The 19935-nt window shown below is 42.6% G+C and overlaps 1 protein-coding gene across 5 annotated transcripts in view; it reads left to right on the top strand.

Annotated features, from left to right (window-relative positions):
- Gng12 (G protein subunit gamma 12) overlaps positions 1-19935 on the top strand; it is a 109764-nt gene that overhangs the window by 30841 nt on the left and 58988 nt on the right. For 3 of the 5 annotated variants that reach the window (XM_085690726.2, XM_085690728.2, XM_085690727.2), the window contains one exon: positions 18397-18450. The exons of the other annotated variants lie outside the window; for them this stretch is intronic. The gene's annotated coding sequence lies outside the window, so the exon portion shown is untranslated. The remainder of the gene's footprint in view (positions 1-18396; positions 18451-19935) is intronic. 5 annotated transcript variants of the gene reach the window in all.

Here is a 19935-nt window from a genome sequence, read left to right as displayed (position 1 = left end):
TACATACATACATACATACTTACATACCTACCTACATGTGCAAAGCATACAAATAAAGTAAAATAAAATCTTGAAAAAAAATTGTAATAGAAGGCTTTTCCCTTCCATAAAAGTTTAACGTATATGAAAGTAAGTAGGAGTTAGTCCAGGAGATAGAAGCTAACTAGACCTGGCAAGACTACAGTAGACCAAGGCACTCCAAACCGTAGCAGGACCAAGGCTGAGAGGCAGGGGTGAAAGGAAGGAAGATCATCAGAGTGGAGTAGGGGCTAGGCTGTTAGCTCAGGCTACCTCATTTTGGAAATGTGCTAGAAAGCACACAAAAGAGATTCACAGAGTCATGGAGGGGAAAGAAAACCCTCAAGGTTTTTGAACAGGGGACTGAAAATGGAGCTTGGGCAAGAGTGGACTGGTCTGGGTGGTAGAAAGGAGGTGAGGAGAGATTGGGATAGTTTCTAGGACAGGCTAAGGATCTACTGGTGACCATGACAGGGCTCATCACCTCAGCTTTGTTTACAGGAAATGTGGGAATCTGGGGCTGCCTGCTGCCTGGAAAAGGCCATGACTCAGGGAAAGGCTTTCTAGCTAGTGATGTGTGTGTGCACATGGTATGTCCCTCCCGCAGGTAGCCCTGGAGCTTGACCAATGTTTCTTTTTTCCATTTCCCAACCCATTTCAAGGTTAGAACCTCTTCTGATAAAGTGTGGAAAGTCTGACTGGGAATTATTTATACAATCAGTTTGGGGGGATTTTTCCAAAATTCAGAACTTTAAAAGGGGACTTTTTGCACAGTCCACCGACCTCTTAGTTGGGCTCCCTTGGATGCTGGTGTGCTGTTTATTTGTGTGCTGTTTGTACTTGAATTGATGTCTTGTTTTCATATTTATCTAAGTCACTGTTTTGTGCGGCCTTAGTTGTGCTTGCCCCGCAGCAGGATGGCCGTCTGCACTGACTGCTCTGATACCCACAGTGATCTTAAAGGAGAGAGTTTTCATCCCTAGTCTTGGTCTTCATGGCAGGACAGGTTAGGTATTATGAGAAAAATAATCTGAGAGTTTACTTCTAGGAATGTGACTTTTATACTTTATCTGATATTTTTAATTCATGAAATCGTCCAAGGGAGAAGAAGCCAGAATTAGAGAACAGTGAGCTGGGAGTAGAGCTGCTCACTTGTTTCTGTCAGCCATGGCAAACTTGTTAGCTTAAAGCCACTGACTTTACCTCCGTAAAACGACTGATAATTATAATGCTTCCTTCCACTGTGTGGGCATGAGAGGTACGTAAACTAAATTGTCGTGCAACCAGTACCGTGTTTAGAACTTATTGACTAAGCCAGAGTTAACTAAGTTTAAGAACTACTGGAATAAGCCAGAGTTAACCAAGACAAGGGTAAAGCTATGCACATCACTGGCAGAGAGCATCCTGGGTGTGCCAGCTCAGCAAGGCAGAGCTGTGGAGTAGGCTGTCTGCATCTGGAGTGCAGTAACGTATGGGCTTCCGTATAGTGTTCTTTCTGGTGAGCCTTTGGCTATTAGAAACAATTTAACATGGTTAGTCTGTCTGTAAATGGATGTCTTTTGTCAAGAAAGCACTCTGAACAAAAGAAGAAGAAAAAAAGAGAACATTCATCATGCACACAAAGACACGTCTTTTCAAGATTGGTCAAACATTTAACTATGAGCATACAGTTCGTAAGAATTTGCAGCACTGATAATATAATGACTCTAAAGATAAGCAGTAGAAAGAAGAACCAGTTTCCATTATTATATTACATTCTAAACTTGCATTGTACACTGAAGTGTTCTTATAAGTCCGGATTCACATTTCATGTAGATGGGAGCCTGTGTGTGTCTGTTAGTCTTTCCTCATATTTACTCTTCTGTATATTACCCTTTTCCTATGTCCTGATGCTCCAAATTCTTCTTTTAATGGCAGTAAAATAAATCCTGCCATGGTAAGTGACTGTCGGTTTAGTTTTTCATCTGGGTACTGGATATGTGGGTGGTTCTGGGGTTTCACATTAGGACACACTTGCTGTATACATCGTGCACAGAGATCTTAGTCAGCAACTTTATAAACACCTTCTGGAACAGGATTCTGCCAACACATTAGAAATCTTATCAGATCATTGCTTTAAGAGTCTCAAGACTCTTAATTTTCTCCTCATATACTTAGGCATCTGATGTGTGAAGATCTAGGAGAACCACCATGCGCCCAGGAAGTATCCCACAGAATAGTGAGCAAGGTAAAAAAGAGCCCCACAGGAGCACGAGATGAAGCTGTTATCCCTAGCTGTCACCAGGGCAACACTGCTATTCTGTAGGTTTGGGTTGGTCTGAAGGCCAGGTGAAAGGAAGCCTGTGTTCTAAATGCACCACATGTCCAGAAGTGATGAGATACAGCTTGTAATTGAAGTAGCTGTGGGCAGTCAAGATTGTAGAATGTCAAAAGCAGTACAGTCTCTTGTTCAATGTAAGTTAGGCAAGCGAAGCAGCGGCTCACATTTGAAGCATAGTGAAAAGCAGGAGACTTATGTGTTCAGATGCTGTAGATTTGAATCCCAGCAAGGATGCATACAGATTTTTAATGTAGAAAAACGTTTAGACACCGAGAACGTCGGTGTCTTTGTCTCTAAAATGGGTGTAATTGTTTTATGCCCCTGACGTGGCTTGTCTCACTTGTGCCTAATGCAGTGTCCTTTATCAAGTACTGACTCAGCCGTTAGCTGTTGGCAGAAGAGCCTGAAAGGAGACAACACTGATTGGTGGGTAGATGGTTCCATTGATGAATGGAGCAGCTGCTCTAGATGGAGGAAGCCCAAGGGCTTCTGTGTGAGATGACATAAACACATCCAGAGTGGGCTGTCAGCTGCAAGTTTGCTAAGCAAATGTTAATTAAGAATCTGTAAACCTCTTACATGACCATTAGGACGAACATATCAGAAAAGCAAACTGACCGGCCATGACCCTAAACAGCCAGGGGATGTGTCATGGAGGAAGCAGCTGTTCTGTTTGTCGTTAAAGGTCTGTGCTTGTCTCAGCCCACCGAGTCACCCCCTTGGTTGTATCGCTTTTTAATTTTTCATTTCTCATAGTCACCGAATGGCTGGCACAGCCTTCCAACCATTTCCAAGAACCAGTCCATATGCTGCCATCCATTTTTTTTTTTTTTTTTTTTTTTTTTTTTGCTGAGGAAATAGATTCCTTCCCTGCATCCTCCTCAGGTTTCCCCTCAGGTGTCATTGAATTGACCTCAGCTTGGCCACCTCTCCAGAGCTCCCTGCATCCTACACAGGAACCCAGGGTCTGTCCACAGGACACATTGGGAACTGTCTGCTGAGTGACCAGTAGTGGCACTGCTCATAAATCAGTGGAGGAAAAAAAAGACCAAAGATTAGTGTTCACTGGACAGGATTTATTTGTGAGCTTCTGATGCCCATGTTAAGGGATTCGGGTGTTCTAAGTCCTGAAGAGTGGCTTTGGGGTTCTCTTAGTTGTGAGGGTAGAAGGAACACATGGTGAAGATGTCTCTGTTGAGTATATGAGGGCTTTTATCACGCATGCCTTTTTTTTTTAAAGTTTTTAAAAATACTTTTTAATGTGTTCATGTTTTTCCACAACAGTCAGAAGAGAGCATTGGACCTCCCTGAGCTGGAGTTACATGTGATTCTGAATCATTTAACTTAAGTGCTGAGAACCAAACTCTGTTCCTCTGCAAGCATGGTTACCAGCCAACTCGCCAGTCCCAACCTGACTTTAATGTTTTTCTTTTTGCTTATTCTTTCACATTGACCTATACATGGATTATTTTGACCACATTCACCGCCTCCATTACCCTCTCTTACCTCCTTATGTCCTCTCCTGCTGGTCTTCCCTTACTTTCATGTCGTAGCATGTGCTCATCACTCACCGTGTTTAATTAGGGTTGCTTAAGTAATCATGGCTGGAGGGTTATTTACCAACCATGGACAAGTTACCAGTGGTGAAACACTCAAGAAAATGGCTTGTGCTTTCCCAGTAACCTTTAACCACCATTAGCTCCACAGGGCACAGTGGAGCTTCATGACTGATGGTGGACCCCGTCTTGTGCAGCTCATGAGCAGGGAATCACAGCTGCTGTGAGGTCAGGAATGTAGCAGCGATGGCATGCCCAGACGACAGCGTTTCCCAGAGCTCCTCCATCTTCCAACTCTCAGTATTCTTTCCATCCCCCTCCCATGGCATTCCCTGAGCCTGGAATGCTCCCCTCCTTCCTTTCTGGGTGGTAAAAGAATAGAGGAATTAAAGAATTCAAATAGGGAAATATTTGGAGGTTAATGTTAGCCATCTGCAATGCTTTAAGCCTGATTCCTGCCAGAAACTCTGTATCAAAACTGGCCAAAGGACTATGAACAGGTTAATTACCCGCCAAGCGCAGTGAGAAAATGTCAAACAGCATTTGGGTAGGCTGGTGGCCGAGACAGGAAGAATGTTCGCGGTGAAGCTTTGCAGAAGAGTGTAGGAATGTGAGGGTCGCTGAAAAAGTCACCAACCCTTGGTTTATGTTGGCTCTGCCTGCTGGGTGTTCAGAGACGGGGGAAGCCACTTGCATAGCCCAAGTAGCAGAGACCCCAGAATTCAGTCCAGAGGTAAACTGCACCCACAGTCCAGGAATCCAGATGTGTAATTTTAAAGGAAGGAGCGGTTTTGCAGGATACTAGCTTGAATAACAACAGGCTTCTCTTAAAATCCATATTTACTGTTTTCTTTGGACAAGCTACCTAAAAACTTAAATTCCTAAATGGTTAAAGAGCATACATATCACAGACAGAACCAATGGTACTACATCCCAGACAGAACTGAGATTGAGAGGGGATAACCATATCACAGACAGGAGCAATGGTGACAGGGTACCCTATCCCAGACAGGACCAATACATCCCGGACAGGCCTGGATGTGAGAGGGGGAACCACATCATCACAGACAGGACTGGCAGTGAGAAGGGGAACCACATCCCAGACAGGACCAACAATGAGAGGGGGAACCACATCCCAGACAGGACTGGCAGTGAGAAGGGGAACCACATCCCAGACAGGACCCACAGTGAGAGGGGGAACCACATCCCAGACAGGACCCACAATGAGAGGGGGTAACCATATGATAGACAGGACCAAAGGGAGAGTGGGGGTACCTCATTACAGACAGAACCAATGGTGACAGGGGGTACCTCATCACCGATAGGACCAGTGGTGAGAAAGGGTACTGCATCACAGACAGGACCAATAGTGAGCAAGGGTACCATATCCCAAACAGGACAATTTAAGCATCAAAGAAACTTCATGTCCAAATAAAAGTCCAAGACGCATGCATGATTTGTTACATTGTATTTATTGAGGAAGTCACAGGAAAGAAAAATTAGTGTTTTTAATTTATGTTATATGTAGTTTTGATCAGATCCCGTGCTGTGAATTCTCAAGTGGTTCAAAATTAAGAATATCTTGTTTGGGGGCCATCCAACTGTCTAAGTGAATCAAGACACTTGCTGCCACATCCAACCTGAGTTTGAGTCCCAGGACGTATGTGGTAGAAGGGTAGAACCTACTCCCTCAAGGTGTCCCCTGACCTCCACACGGATGCTATGGCCCTGACTTTACCTCCCCTACCACAATAAATAAGTGCAATAATAATTTTTAAAAAGAATACCTTATTTTTAATGAAAGAATCTAAAAATCTCATTTAAAAATCTCCAGAAAGATTATGCTTCAGAGGTCAGGGACTGGAGAGATGGCTCAGTGGTAAGAGCTCTGGCTGCTTTTCCAGAGGACCCAGGTTCAATCCCCAGCACCCATTTGGCAGCTCACAGCTGTCTGTAACTCTGGTTCCATGTGATCTAAAACCCTCACACAGATATACATACAGGCAAAACACTAATGCACATAAAATAAAACATAAACCATTAAAAAAAAGAGGAAAAGATGAACCAGTTGGCTGTTATGCACCTGTATTCCCAGCACTCAGGACAGCAGTCAGGAGTACTTCATGTTCTAGGCAGTCCTGAACCATAAAGACCCTGTCTTACAACACTCATAAAGGAGAGGGAAGGTCAGCTGGTGAGATGGTTCACCAAGTATAGTACTTACTGAGCAAGTCTGACCACCTGAGTTCCGTAGGCACACTGAGGCATAGCCCCCAACACACACACAACTGTAATAAATAAAATGTAAAAAAAAGAAAACCAATTTGAAAAAGAAAAGATGTGGCAAGGAAAGACTTGCTAAAGCTGACCGAAGCTTGTTAGGAAGGCAACCAAAGGAGGAGTGAAATTGTTGGGCGAGAGTGGGCTCTGTGGGGTCCCCTTCTCTCCCACCCTGGGGAGATGCCAAAGTAAAATGGGTGTCCACTAGAGCTGACACTGCCTCCTTAGTGTGTCCTGTCAGGGGGACTCATTCATCAAGGTAAACATTATCCCTCTGAAAGGCACCCATTCAGCCAAGTAGCCCGAACCCCGAAGGATTGGAGACACTTGAGAATGGTTTGTACTTGTTTCTAGGACCCCTCCTCCCTGGAGTTGTCTTAGTGGTCTACAGCCTTCTAGTGGCTCTTGGCCCCAAACGTTATAGAACCATGCAACAAGAGTCGTGGTGCAACCCACTTGGCACTAAGGTCAGAGCCAACAGTATTCAGAAATAACTGGGAGAAACTGCTACTAACCACAGATAAGACAAACGGGAATGTAGTGTTTAAAGTAGCAAAGCTTTAAGGCCTTAAGAGATCCAAGACTAAAGAACACCAATTGCCTACCAAAAATTTAGAGTATAGCCGTGATGTTTTACATTCAACTCATGTGGTTGTTCTGCAGGTCAAGATGGCATTATTTATCATTGAAATTGGTTTATTTATTTTTAGTTACTTTTGGAAAATGAGAAATGCTCGTATGGTACTAACAAAATCCAGTTCCATAGAAAATATTTCTGGCCAGTTAAAGTATACATGTGGGAGGTGGAAGATGCTTCAGTGGGTAAAGTACTTGCATTATTGGAGATGAGGCAATATGAAAGGAGCCAGAAGTGGCACTGTGTGGTCGTTTATGCCTATGATCTAGCCCCCTAAAAGGGTGAGGCAGGAGGATTGCAGTAAACTTGAGGTCAGCCTGGGCTGTTACATAGCAAGACACTGTCTCCAAAAAAATTTCAAAGGGGAGAATTAAGCCATGTGAACAGAATGATTATTTTCAGCACAACTTGCATTGCCTAGAGAACTCCAGTAAAACTGGAAGCTTTAGGTTTTCTTAACTAATTATTTTTAAGTGTGTTGTACTTTCACACTGTTTAATTAAGAACTAGGTTGGCTAGCATTGCTTTTTCTCAGAGAGCAGCATCGAGGCTCACATTCCTATTCATTCTCTCTTGTTCCCAGAGAAGTGGAGCTAGATGGCATTTACTAGGCTTCCTGGGTTGATGCATTGGAATTAGGATTTAATAGCAGGCCGTTGGCATTTAATGTCATAAAAGCTTTCTGCATCTCCTTCTGGAAAGTCATTTAACCTGTTGTACATTTTACTCACTACCCTGTTGTATAGAAAGGAATATTCTTGAATAGTTCTGCTGCCCTGTACCTACAGCTTAAGTATATCCTCCATCTTATGCAGAGACCAATCTACCCAAGCAATTGGGTTGAGTACCTGGCTGTTAGTGGTTTCCTTGATGACCATTGTCTTTAATAAGGTTTCAAAGTGAGGATGCTAGAGATTGTGGGTTATTCCATTCCTGCAAAGTTTGCACTATAGTTCACTCAATTTAGGTTCTGCCTGACTAGTGTTTCTTAGGTAGTAAGACATCTTTCTCATCCTGACTCCTCACAGTAATCTCTTTGCAGCCCCAGGAGTTCCTAAGAGCAACTTTCCTCTTCTCATTAGCCCTGGTCACTCATCACTCCATTTTGGACTGGTACAGGCACTCTACTGACCTGAGAAAGCATCTTGTGCTTGCTGCAGTAAGAGTGAAACCATCCCTGCTGTCATGTGACAGGGTCCTATTTGGGTATCCATGTGATTTTCTGAAGCTTCTCACGGAGAAGGCTTGGAGGTTTACTCTGTCTTATATTCCCAACATTTTTCTGCCAGGCATATACAGATAACAGATATGCTTAGAAGAAGCCAGATGGCGGGAGAACCAACAAGCTACAAACCTTCTGCCTCTACAGTGTGTCTGTTATTCTCCTTCCCCTTCTCCTTGGGAGTGGATAACACTAGATCTTCTCTCAGAAGGACTCGTCTTCTCTATCAGGGGCTACCATCCGGTTCAGTTGGGTTTTCAGTTTGGCTTATAAAGCACTGGAGATTTTATGAAAATGCACACAACCAACCAAGCCTGCCAGAGTGACATGGATACAATCTGGGCGGGTGTAGAACCTGAGAGCCTGTTATTGCGGTGGGTGCAATCTTTATCTGTATGTGCACAGACTAATTACATTCTGTGGTGACAAATACTTCATGAGATGTGACATCATCCCCCCAGTTCTGAAGATGAAATGACGTGCAGACTCTGCTCTGTTCGGTTGTGAATTTTAAATGTTTTCCTTTCATAGATTGTTCCAGATTCTTTTGTTTTCTTGTCAGTTAATGGTCATTGCTTCCCGTGAATTCTGCTGTGTTAGGAAACAGATGTTCCTATTTCTGTGAGTTCTTTCCAAATACTAACCAAGACTTTAGTAGTTGTGGGATGTGCAAACACACACATACTGGACTTTTGAAGAACGGGTTGGATCTAAATTGCACATGAAAGTACAATAGATATATTCACAGAAAGGCACAGGTTGGGGCCAGGTTGTAAATATCTTGGCACACATTTCATTGAACTTAGTATTGTTTAGCTCGTGCAGACTTTGGGCCTGAGGATATTTCAGAGTTATCTCATTATAGGAGCTTGTTTGTGATGTAGCAAAGAACATACGGTTAATGTAACCTATACTTAACGTTTCTCCTTTAACTAAACTCTGCTCTTTCTGTTAACCATTGCACGTAACTGTATAACTTTCTTTTCCGTCTTTGTAAAACACTGAGTTAAAATTCTTACGCACAGAGCAAGGTGCTAGACAGTGGGGAAGTAGAACCATAGAAACAGTCGAGCCTTAAGTCCCTCCCCTCCAGTTTAAGTGCAATGTGTTGTGAATTACGGTTGATAGAGGGAAAAGTTGTAGATCTTCAGGGGGTGGAGCGGTTCCACTGCACAGAGAATGAGGAACCATTGTGAGAAACTGATGCTCATGCCAGGTGTGGCGGGGCCACCCCTGTAATTCCAGCACTTGGGAGGTGGAGACAGTAAGTTCGCTGCCAGTTCTAGACTAGCCAGAGCTACATAGTGAGACCCTGACTCTAGACAAATAAAATAGAGCAAAACCCAGATTCTGTCTAAGTTATTTAAACTATTAACTTTGTAAAAGCCTGGGTTAGGATAATAATCGTTTTGGTAGACGTTCTATGTTTGCTGACATTTCTTTTTGTAATTTGTATTTTTTTAAAACAGTCTTTCCTCATTTTACCTACCAATCCCAGTTCTCTTTCCTTCCTCTCACTGTCCCACACCTTCCACTCCTCAGAGAGGGTCAGGTTTCCCATGGGGAGTCAATAACGTCTGGCACTTTGAGGTAGGATCAAGGCCCTCCACTCTATATCTAGGCTGAGCAAGGTATCCCTCCCAAGAGAATGGGCTCCAAAAGCCAATTCAAGCACTAGAAATAAATCCTGATCCCACTGCCAGGGGCCCCACAGACTGCCCCAGCCACACAACTGTCACCCACATTCAGAGGGCCTAGTTTGGGCCTATGCAGGCTCCCCCACTGTCAGTCTGGAGTCAGTGAGCTCTCGCTAGCTCAGGTCTTGTCATTTCTGGAGAGCCTCCAGTGCAGCAGGTAGTTCCCTGATGCTTTGTGTAGTGCTTTCCAGTAGAAAATGCTAGAGAATCAGTGCTGAGACTTTATGAAAATACACAACAAAAAAGCCAACAACCCAACGTGGCAGAGTGACATAAATATCTGTGTGTGGGGTGGGGTATAGGAGTCAGGGTTTAGAGCCTAAGAGGGTATGATGTTGCACACAATTCACCTCATTTTTATTGTGGAATATTAGTTTAAGATGTATTGTATTCATTTATGCTGTGAAATGTTTAATGATACAAAGATGTGTTGTATTCTTTTATGTTGCATTTGTTTAACTCTGTAAAGCTGTGTTATTTTGCCTGTCTTAAATACCTGATTGGTCTAAAAGCTAAACAGCCAATAACTTGGCAGGAGAGTAGAAATAGGTGGGGCTGGCCAGCAGATAGAATAAATAGGAGGGAAAATTTAGGCTTGAGAGAGGAGAGCCAGGAGGGAGAGGAGGAGGGAAGGATTGCAGGGGCCAGCCACCCAGCCACACAGCCAGGCATGGAGTGTCGGGGTCCGAAGCCCCAACATAAAAACTGGACCGATATGGAGGCATGGGAAATAATGAGACACAGTTCACACAGCAATATCGGAAGGGCATCTCAGGCTTCATTCATTCCTGAAGATCTATCCGTGTTTATTCTTTAAACCTTTTATCCCCCCCCCCCAGGTAAACCAAGGTGGAAACTCATTAATATTCTCTTTCCTGCGGGAGTATAGGGAATACCATCACACCTGCAACTTAGTCACCAGGTTGGAATCAACACTTCTTCCCAGGCGATCTACATAATAACAAAGAGAAGAAGAAGGCCATCCTGAGTCTTTTGTTAGGTGGCTACGGGTATCTGGCAGGATAGCAGCTGCCCTTGGAAACTAAGCATGGCCAGAGAACCTGGCTGCAAATATCTTATATGAAATATGGGCCTACAATGGAGTAAAAAGCAAAGAAAGATGCATAGACTAATGAAAGGTTAAAAGCCCAGAGGCAAAACACAGATAAAGACAAACAGGATAATTTAAGTTAGAAAGCTGGGGAAAAAAACAAAAACAAAAACAAAAAAAAACTAGCCAAGCTAAGGCCAGGCATTCATAAGTAAGAATAAGTCTCTGTATATTTATTTGGGAGCTGGATGGCTGACCTCCAAAGAGTTTAAAAAAAAAAACAAACAACAACAATAACACACATACACACACACACACACAAAAAACCTACACATTTTAGCCTCACAAAGTTTCTTTCCTGAGAGATCCAGAGTCTGGTCTATAGCTGACTGGACTCAGGGACCCGACCATGTCTCCTGTAGTCTTCCCATCTCAGTTTCCCATGGTACTCGGTAGTAATTGTTATACCCAGAAGTTTCCTCAAAGACTAACTATAAAGTTCAAAGTGGATGGAAATAGACTTTGAAAAACAATAAAACCATTTTACCAAGAAGCAACATCATAGTTTCTGAGGCTTAAACAAATATGACTGTTGCATATTTACTAAATGTCATAGCTGAGAAAAGCTACCTCAGGGTTACAGATGCTGCTAGCATGGTGTTGATGCCTTTAATCCCAGCACTTGGGGATGCAGATACAGAGGCAGGCAGATTTCTGTGAGTGCAAGACCAGTCTGGTTGACATCGTGAGTTATAGGTCCACAGCAGCTGCATAATGAAACCCTGTTTCAAAAAGCAACAAAAAAGAACAAGATGGCATTTGTTGCAAGGGATGTATGTGTAGCAGTATATGTGTGTATCTATATTAGTTGTTGATCAGGAATTAATTGTAAAGAAGACATTCATAGATATAAGAAAAACAATAAACTAGTATATGGGTGAACAAAGAGTATTTTCATTGTAACAAATCATGAATAAATGGAAAATATTTGTCTTTATTAATTATGTTAGAAAAAACAGAACAACATCAACAGTGCCATTTTGTTTATAAAACATTAAGATTTTAGGAATTAGTGCTGGAGAGATGGTTCAGTGGTTAACAGTGCTTACTGTTCTTGGAGAGGATAGGAGTCCTGTTTCCAGCACCCTTGTGGGCAGCCCACTGCTGTCTGTAACTCCAAGTCCAGGAATTGGACATGTTTTAGCGACCTCCGTAGGCTCCTGTGTGCATATGGTACACATAAAGAAACACGGGCACACACATGTACATATATGCATAAATCCCCAAAATTGCTTAGGGAGCAGATCTCGAGAACAGTTGGTGGTGTGTTAATAAAAGCTCTGATAGTGGAGAGGGGCTCACAAGCCCTACCCCTAACTGAGAAGATACCAACAGTTAGTTGACAGCTTCTGAGAGAGGAAGAGTCAGTTTTCCATAATGGTGTGCCAGCTCCTGGTAGGTCAGCACACTTCAGTGGATGGCCCTACCCCCATGAGTCAGAGGACCTAGGTCTCCTTCCTGGTATCTGCATGGTGGCTCTCACAGCCATCTTCAATTCTAGGAGCCCCTTTCTACCTCTGCAGGCCCCAGACGTGCATGTGGTACACATACAAACATGCAGGTAAAACACTCACATAGAAAATAAGTACTTTAAAAAATAGACTTTTAGTCTACATATTAAGGATGGTGTCTCTCTAGAAAAGGTACTTTCAATGGCCAGCTTAAGTCAGGTCTGTCCGCGAGGCTCCCATCTTGAGATGGAGGCAGAGGTGGTAACACCTTTGATTACAGTGGGCCGGTTCACCACCCTAGGGACATGTGTTTCCTAGGATAGACGGCCCCATCTCCATCATCATCTAGACCTAGTCATTTTACCTTCAGAGTCTCTCCACTTCTGTCCCTGCTGTCACCATCAGGGCACCCCCATTTCTCACCTGAGCAGCCAACTGGCCTCAGAATTGGTCGCCTTTTGCCCACTGTTGTTTCTAGATGTCACCATATGGCTACAAAAGAGAAGTAGCTGACCTCTCCAGTAGTCATGACACTCTCCGCTCTTCTCAAACGCTTAGAGCCACCCTTGCTTGGGACTGACTTCTTACTTTGTTTGCATAGTATTACCCTCTACAGGCCTTGGGTCAGAAACACCATTTAGCTCATCAGCACCACTTCCCTGATTCTCCGCTGCATTCCTGGTGCCTCCAGCTAGGCCCAGCACAGTATTTGCTTTATAAACCTGCCAGTAAAGAGTTGAGATAGCAAAAATCAAAATACACGTGCATGATTTGGTCCCAAGTGCCAGATGCCATTGATACTCATATACATGAGTAGGGAGTGCATGATGTCCCTCCTTGGAATGGGCATCACAGCTAACTGCATTTGTTTGAATGATGCACTGGTGCAGTCTTTGGGATAAGCTAGAAGAAGCTCCTTCTCCTGGAGGTCTTTGCATGTCTCTGATCCTGAAGAGGAAGGACCATGTCCTAATACAAAGTTGTTTTGTGTGATCATCCAGGAGGAGTTTAGAAAGATGCTGTAGAACTCTGGGCCATTTCCTAGCAAGCAAGAAGACTTTTCATTTTGATTCTCTTTTCTCCAGCTAAAACCGTTGTATGCTATTTAGGCATACTTTCCACAGAAGACCCGTATGTAGGGCCAGGGAGATAGTTCAGTCCATAGATAGTTCAGTCCGTAAAGTGAGGACTGAGGTCAAGCATGCATGTACAAAAGTTGCCTATAGTAACACACAGTAATCCAAGTGCTGCATAGAGAATAACAGCAAGGCTCTGGTGGATAGCCACCTGGCCTTCATTCAGAGTTCTAGGTCAGAGAGAGACTGTCTCAAAAATAGGTAGACAACAATGCTGGAGGAAGAACACCAAGCTGCTCTTTGGCCTAGACACATGCATACACACATGTTCCATATGCAAAGTAGAATCAAACCGATGGATGTCTTAGAGATATGCTTACGTCATTGACACTCTAGTTGTTTCTGTTCCCTCACGTACTGACTTGGCCTAGGAGGTATTGCTGCCTTGGTAATGGCTGCAATGAAAAGATAAAGGCAAAGTGTGCTTCGTTAAGTAGCTCTCCAGTCACTCTGTATGCTTTTAATGTGTTCCTGTGTTCTATCCCTGCAGTGCTGTCTTTATTGAGCATCTGCTATATACTGAACGTTCTTATGATGGTCTTGGAGACACAAAATTGTGGTATAAAGGTGGTTCTTAACTTTCTAGGATTCTGTAAAATTCTTCAGGGAGACCACCACATCACCATCTAAAACCTAAGAGCTCCCTATGGCAGTAGGTGTAAAGGTAGTGAGAGGAGGGCCATGGAATCTCGTGGGTGGAGCTACAGTGAGGCTGTTAGAGCACAGGCTCTGGTGATGATGGACGCTTAAAAGAAATCCTACACTAGCTCAGAATTGAGAATAATCGAGGGTTATTTATTAGGGGTAGACTCACAAATCAATATCCTCTACTGGAATAGAGAACAGCAACCGAATCCTGCAGCTGGAAAAGAGGCCAGAAACATACTTTACATCAGTATAAATAGTATAAGAGGCCACGCCCAAGTGGGTGGGTAACTTAAAGGCTACTGGCTATAGGAATTCCTACAGTACTTCCCTTTTTGTTTAAATAAGAGAGTTCTAAGCCTAATACAAAATTATATACAATAAGAACAAATATATCAGGCAAGAAACATGTGATAAATGTTTCAATAATTATCCTATCCTAATGAGTTTAAGTCTTGTATAGTAAATAACTTAGCCAGGTCATGAGAGGAAAGTAACTACAGCTATCTAGTCTTCAACCCCATCGAAGATCCAAGAAGGGAAATAATATTACTTGAGTAAGCAGGAAGTGCAATGAAGCAACTTCCAAAAATGTACAACAAATGACAGAGACAACTGGCTACTTGGGCAATCACCCAAAGTCTCATTTGCAATGTTGAAGCAACCAACTTTGGCTAACTGACAGACCATTTTCAGAAGCAGGAAATTTTTCAAAACTGTCTTACCCTTTCTTGGCAAGATTTGACAGTCAGTCTTTTTTCTTGTGTCCTGCTTATCCACTTCCTGATATCATGTACCTTGTCAGTGGTTGAGGCATGGGCAGTTCCTTGCCCAAAGACCAATTTTGCCAAGAAGAAAACAGCTCCAAGTGGAGTGTCTTTGGTGCGCAACGATTCTCTCAGGAATAGATCTGTGTTGCCAAGAGCAATTGTGTCTCATATCAGTAGAACCCTAAGTTATTTAAATGCCATATTGTACAGTTCTTTGAAGTGGTTGAAGATTACCAGTCTATGCAGAATACAATCTCTATGTATCTAAAAGAACCTGAATAGTCTAACTGTAAGTATGACAGATATAAATGACTACTGATCTATAATTCTTAATACCTATATAACTTAAAGACTAAGACTTCATATTAAAAGATTAAACAGTAAACAACTGTGCAACAAATGAGGACAATGACCTCAAAATGTAAACAATGTATAAGTATCTTGATTAGAGGTAGAAATGTACATTGCAATATGATAAATATATCCTATCAATATACAAAAATGTTTTAAGCAGAGGTAGAAGCATGCATGCATATAATATGACAAAAATAACTTTGCCTAGGTATATAAATATGGTGGATGAAAATAGGAACATATTCAATATAATTTAAATTTGTATCAATATACAAGAATCTAAACCAATGTAAATTGACTATAAATAATAGCTCAGAAGCATTCACTCACTTATTATTATTAGTGTGAGTTCACACTAATCTATTATCCCATCCAATTCCCCCCCTTTTTTTTCAAAGAGATCCCTGAGCCTACAAAATTTCACCCCCAACTGCCAACTTTATATCAATTATAATCAACCCCTAAATAATTAGGTTAGGTTTATCCCTAACCCTGAGGACAAACTTTGTCCTTCTTACTACACTCTGGGAGCAGATTGTCTGACTTTACCACCTGATGCTGTTACCTACAAGCCCTGTGACCTTAGGCTACTGACTTAGTTATGCTTATTTACTACCTGCTAAATGTCCCATTAGACACCCATAGAGGGTGACTCAGAATTACTAACAGTATTAAAGAATCTTGTGGTGCATTGGTAGCTGACTCCCAAAACACCAGCTCTTACTCTGTGTGCTGTTTCCTGTGCTCAGATCAGCTGAACTGAACAAATGCTGCTGCAGTGGTTACCACAGTTATTGCTGGGTTGGTTGGCAGGGAGGTCTATGTGACGAGTATAGCATGTCCATGGGGAATGGGAGGAATGAGACAAATGGGAGGTTGGGTGAGTTTTCTTGCAGATTTGGGGCCCAGTGTGTGACTCGGGTGCAGCCTTAGCCTGCAGGTTCTGTGGGGTCGTGGGTGAGCTAGCCAATTCATCCTGTGAATCTAAGTTTCTTCACTGCATGTGATTTCTACCCATGCGTTAATAAAAGGATGTATTTTTTCTGCCTTAACTCTCTGCTGTTGGTAAAACAGCTGCGTAGATACATAGCTGTGATTTCTTGGAGAAGGATGGAAGTAATGGACCTTGAGACTGATGACAGAGACAAAGTGTTCTCTAGATCACATATTATCTCCCCCATTCCCTCCCTCACTTCCCTCCTCCTCACCCAAACAAATGCCAAACTCATTGCACTCTACTTGATTCCAGGCCTGCTTGTGGTTTTCATATTTCAAATTGTTTTTAATTTTCAAGCATAAAGTAACTCCCATTTGCTATTACTGTTATTGTCTAGCCATATTATCAAGAGAGCTGATTTTGATAGTTGGTTATTGTTGTTAAAAATGAAAAGTACATTTTATTTTGAGATGTTTGGATTTAATTGAGAGTGACTTGCTACAAGCATGGACTCTGGAGGCAGACCCTGCCACATTCTTCAAGCCTTAGATAAGACATGTCATCTCACAGTGCTTCAGTTGCCCCGTGACAGACACACTTGACCACGTAAAGTCACCTTGAGGATTAGTTGAGGTAAAATGAGCAAGGGCAGGTCCTGATGACCCCTGAATGTTGCTGTGTAATATTTGCTGCAACCGATTTCTACTAAAATTATTTCAAGAAGGATTATTTCAAGAAGGAAATAGTGGCTGCTGGCTCTATTTTGGCAGCTGGAGAAATGTGTCTCTGGATAAAAGTCCTGACTGCATAAGCTTGAGGACCTGAATTCCAGTTGCCAGCACCACATAAGAACTTGTATAGTCTGTTACCCTAGTTTTGTAGGGCAGAGATAAGTGGACCCCCAGGGGCTTGCTGGCCAGACAGTCTAGCTGAAAGGGTCAGCTTAAGATTTGGTAAGAGAGCTTATTTCAAAAAGTATGGTAAAGAAGCTGGAGAGTTGGCCCAGAGGTTAAAGAGCATTTGCTACTCCTGAGGAGAAGGCTGTGGTACACATATATAAATATAGTAAAAACATTCATATACAGAAAATAATTAATAAAAAGGATGGAGAGCGATAGAGGAAGACATCTCACATCAACCACTAATCTCAACACATGTATGCATGGGTGTGCATTCCTTTGCATAATACACATATATATGCGTGCATTTGCGTAATACATCCATACATTATATACATAGATATATTATATGGATGTATGTATATACACACACTCACACATATTCAACTTCAGTAGATTTGCTTTATAGCTTGGGTTTCACTGAAAGCCAAGAATATCTTTCTCAGTCTGCTGTGTTCTGTGTGCAGCCACTGGCTCTTATGGACTCACGTTGTGGCTTTTCTGAGTTCAGAGGCACTGAATCTTGACGATTTAATTTTGAAAATAGAGCAGGGGAGGAATTGAACAGCTGCAAGCCGAAGGGCGCAAAGAAGCAGATGTAAGGTGAGGAAGTAGGAGCTGTAAACACAGACTCAGATGAGTAATTTGTAGGAAGGATTTGAGCTGTTCTCGTTACGAAGTAACTATGGGGTAACAGGTTAATCAGCACTGCTGTGGAGACCATTTTTTCTGTTTATATAATTATCAAATGATGTCATCTGTAACTTCAAATATACAAAATAAAGTTTACTTAAATGAGGAGATGTAAAGTATCTTTAATTTTTATGTGGACTTCATGTTGCAATAGTATTTTTAATCATTCAAATCTCTTATAAAAACTTCTGTCCATTTCTTTTTATTTTTGATATAGCTTGTATTGGATTTCTCCTGGGGCTTGCCATTATCAGTAAAGCAAAATGTTGTTATTTACAGGCACAGGTGACTCCATTAGAAAGCCTGGCACATCCCTTCTCGTGTCCGTCAAGTGTGTTAATCCTAGCATAAGGGGGTTGTGGGACCAGCGCAGGAGTGACAACTGAGGAGGCTTCTGCTCACTTGGAGAGTTTGGATGAAAACACTACCATTTATAGTTATGCTGGCCTCGGCCTCCAGCCACTCTGAAGCAGAGGAGAGAATGCCTTCTATTCAAGAAGTTGAAGTATGTAGGCAAAAAAATCACTCCCTCCTCTAGTAGGAGCCAGGAACAAGCTCCATTAATCTTTAACTGAAAGAATAAATACTCAGCATTACAGTCACTTGGGATAAAAGCATATCATTTCCACGTATGATTCACTGCTGGAATGTCTGTTTAATTCTCTTTCAGACTCACAACCCCCCTTTAAAACCTGGAGACATTGGACTACACAAAGCCTTATTGGTAAGGTCTCATGCATTCACAGAGTGACTGTATGAAGTTCCTTTTGAAATGCTAGACACACTTTAAGGCAAATGCATCCCTAAGCATGGCTGAATGTTTGTTTTTGGTTTTTTTTTTCCTCTAAATGATTTATGTATTTTCCATGCCTTAAAAAAGTTTTTTGTTTTGTTTTTGGCTAAGAATTGAGGCAAGAAGTAGATCTGTGACTGCATGCCAGATGCTAGCTATTCAAATAAAAACTTCTGTACAATGAAACTGGTTCCAGGCCCGTGCTGATGTTCTTGTTTCATACAGTGTCGTAAACAACAAACCGTTCCTTGGCTAAGGAATTTGCCTTGAAGTATATTGTCGTGAAAGTGGGTGCACAGCCGCACACACGGGGCTGTATTCTCTTTAATGTCTTTTTACTGTTTTTCATTGTGTGTGTGCATGTGTGTCTAAGGGGAGGTATGTGCCCATGAGGGCAGCTGCAGAGGCCAGAAGAGGGCATTGTGTCTTCTGGAACTGTAGTTGTTGATGGTGGTGAGCCACCATCTGAGTGTCGGGACTGAGCTGGGTCCTCAGACCCTTTGCAAGAGCAGCCAGTACTCTTAACCATGGAGCCTCTCCAGCCCCAGGTCATCTTAGAGATGTGTATTCTTTGCCCTCTAACCCTAGTGTGCCTGACTGTTGTACTGACAGTACCTCAGTGGTAGAAATAATTCTTTCAATTGAACATCTGAGGACTAATCTGGTATCACTTCCTGGTCTTGCAGCTGTATTCTGTTTGTGGTGTTAGCATTTGCTCTATAATAAGCCACCCCAAATTTACTCCTCAAATAGCAGTTGTTTATGTATCTTCAAGTTCTGTATGGGGGGTGGGGCATGTTTGGGGCTCAGCTCAGTTATATGACTCTTCCGGTTCGAACTGAGACTATTCATGAGTAAAGTCCAGGTGAATGGGGCTTTGTTTCTGGCAGTCACGTGGGTATTGGCTGAAGTGTTTGTAATGCCTGAACCATGGATCAATGCCACATTAGCTGTCCTTCAGGATGTCCCTGCTCTGCGCACAAAACATTCCTTCCCCTCCCCATCACACTGGCCCAGGCATCTCTCTCTGGTTTCTATATTCCTGGTTTCTATATTCCGTCCTTTCTTGCTCACTTCTTACTAATCTCTTTTTTCTTTGTATGTGGTTTCTGTGTCCAAGCCAGAGGTCAACCATGGGTATGAGTTCTCAGGCACCATTGACCCTGTGTTTTGTTTTTTGTTTTTTTGGTTTTTTTTCTCCTCACTGGGACTTGTAGGTGGACAGTTAGGCTAGCCTCACTGGTCAGCTAGCCCAGGGGCTTGACTACCCCTGCATCTCCAGCATTGGGATTACAAGCACATGCTACGGCAGTGGCGTTTGACATGGTTGCTGAGGATTGAATAGAGGTCATCAGGCTTGCACAGCAGGCCATTTCCCCTAGCCCCTATGCCTTTTAACTTTGTTAGGCTAATCTG

The sequence above is a fragment of the Myodes glareolus genome, chromosome 6 (assembly GCF_982192425.1).
Source record: "Myodes glareolus chromosome 6, mMyoGla1.1, whole genome shotgun sequence".
NCBI lineage: Eukaryota > Metazoa > Chordata > Mammalia > Rodentia > Cricetidae > Myodes > Myodes glareolus.
This window is presented reverse-complemented; position numbering and strand designations above follow the sequence as displayed.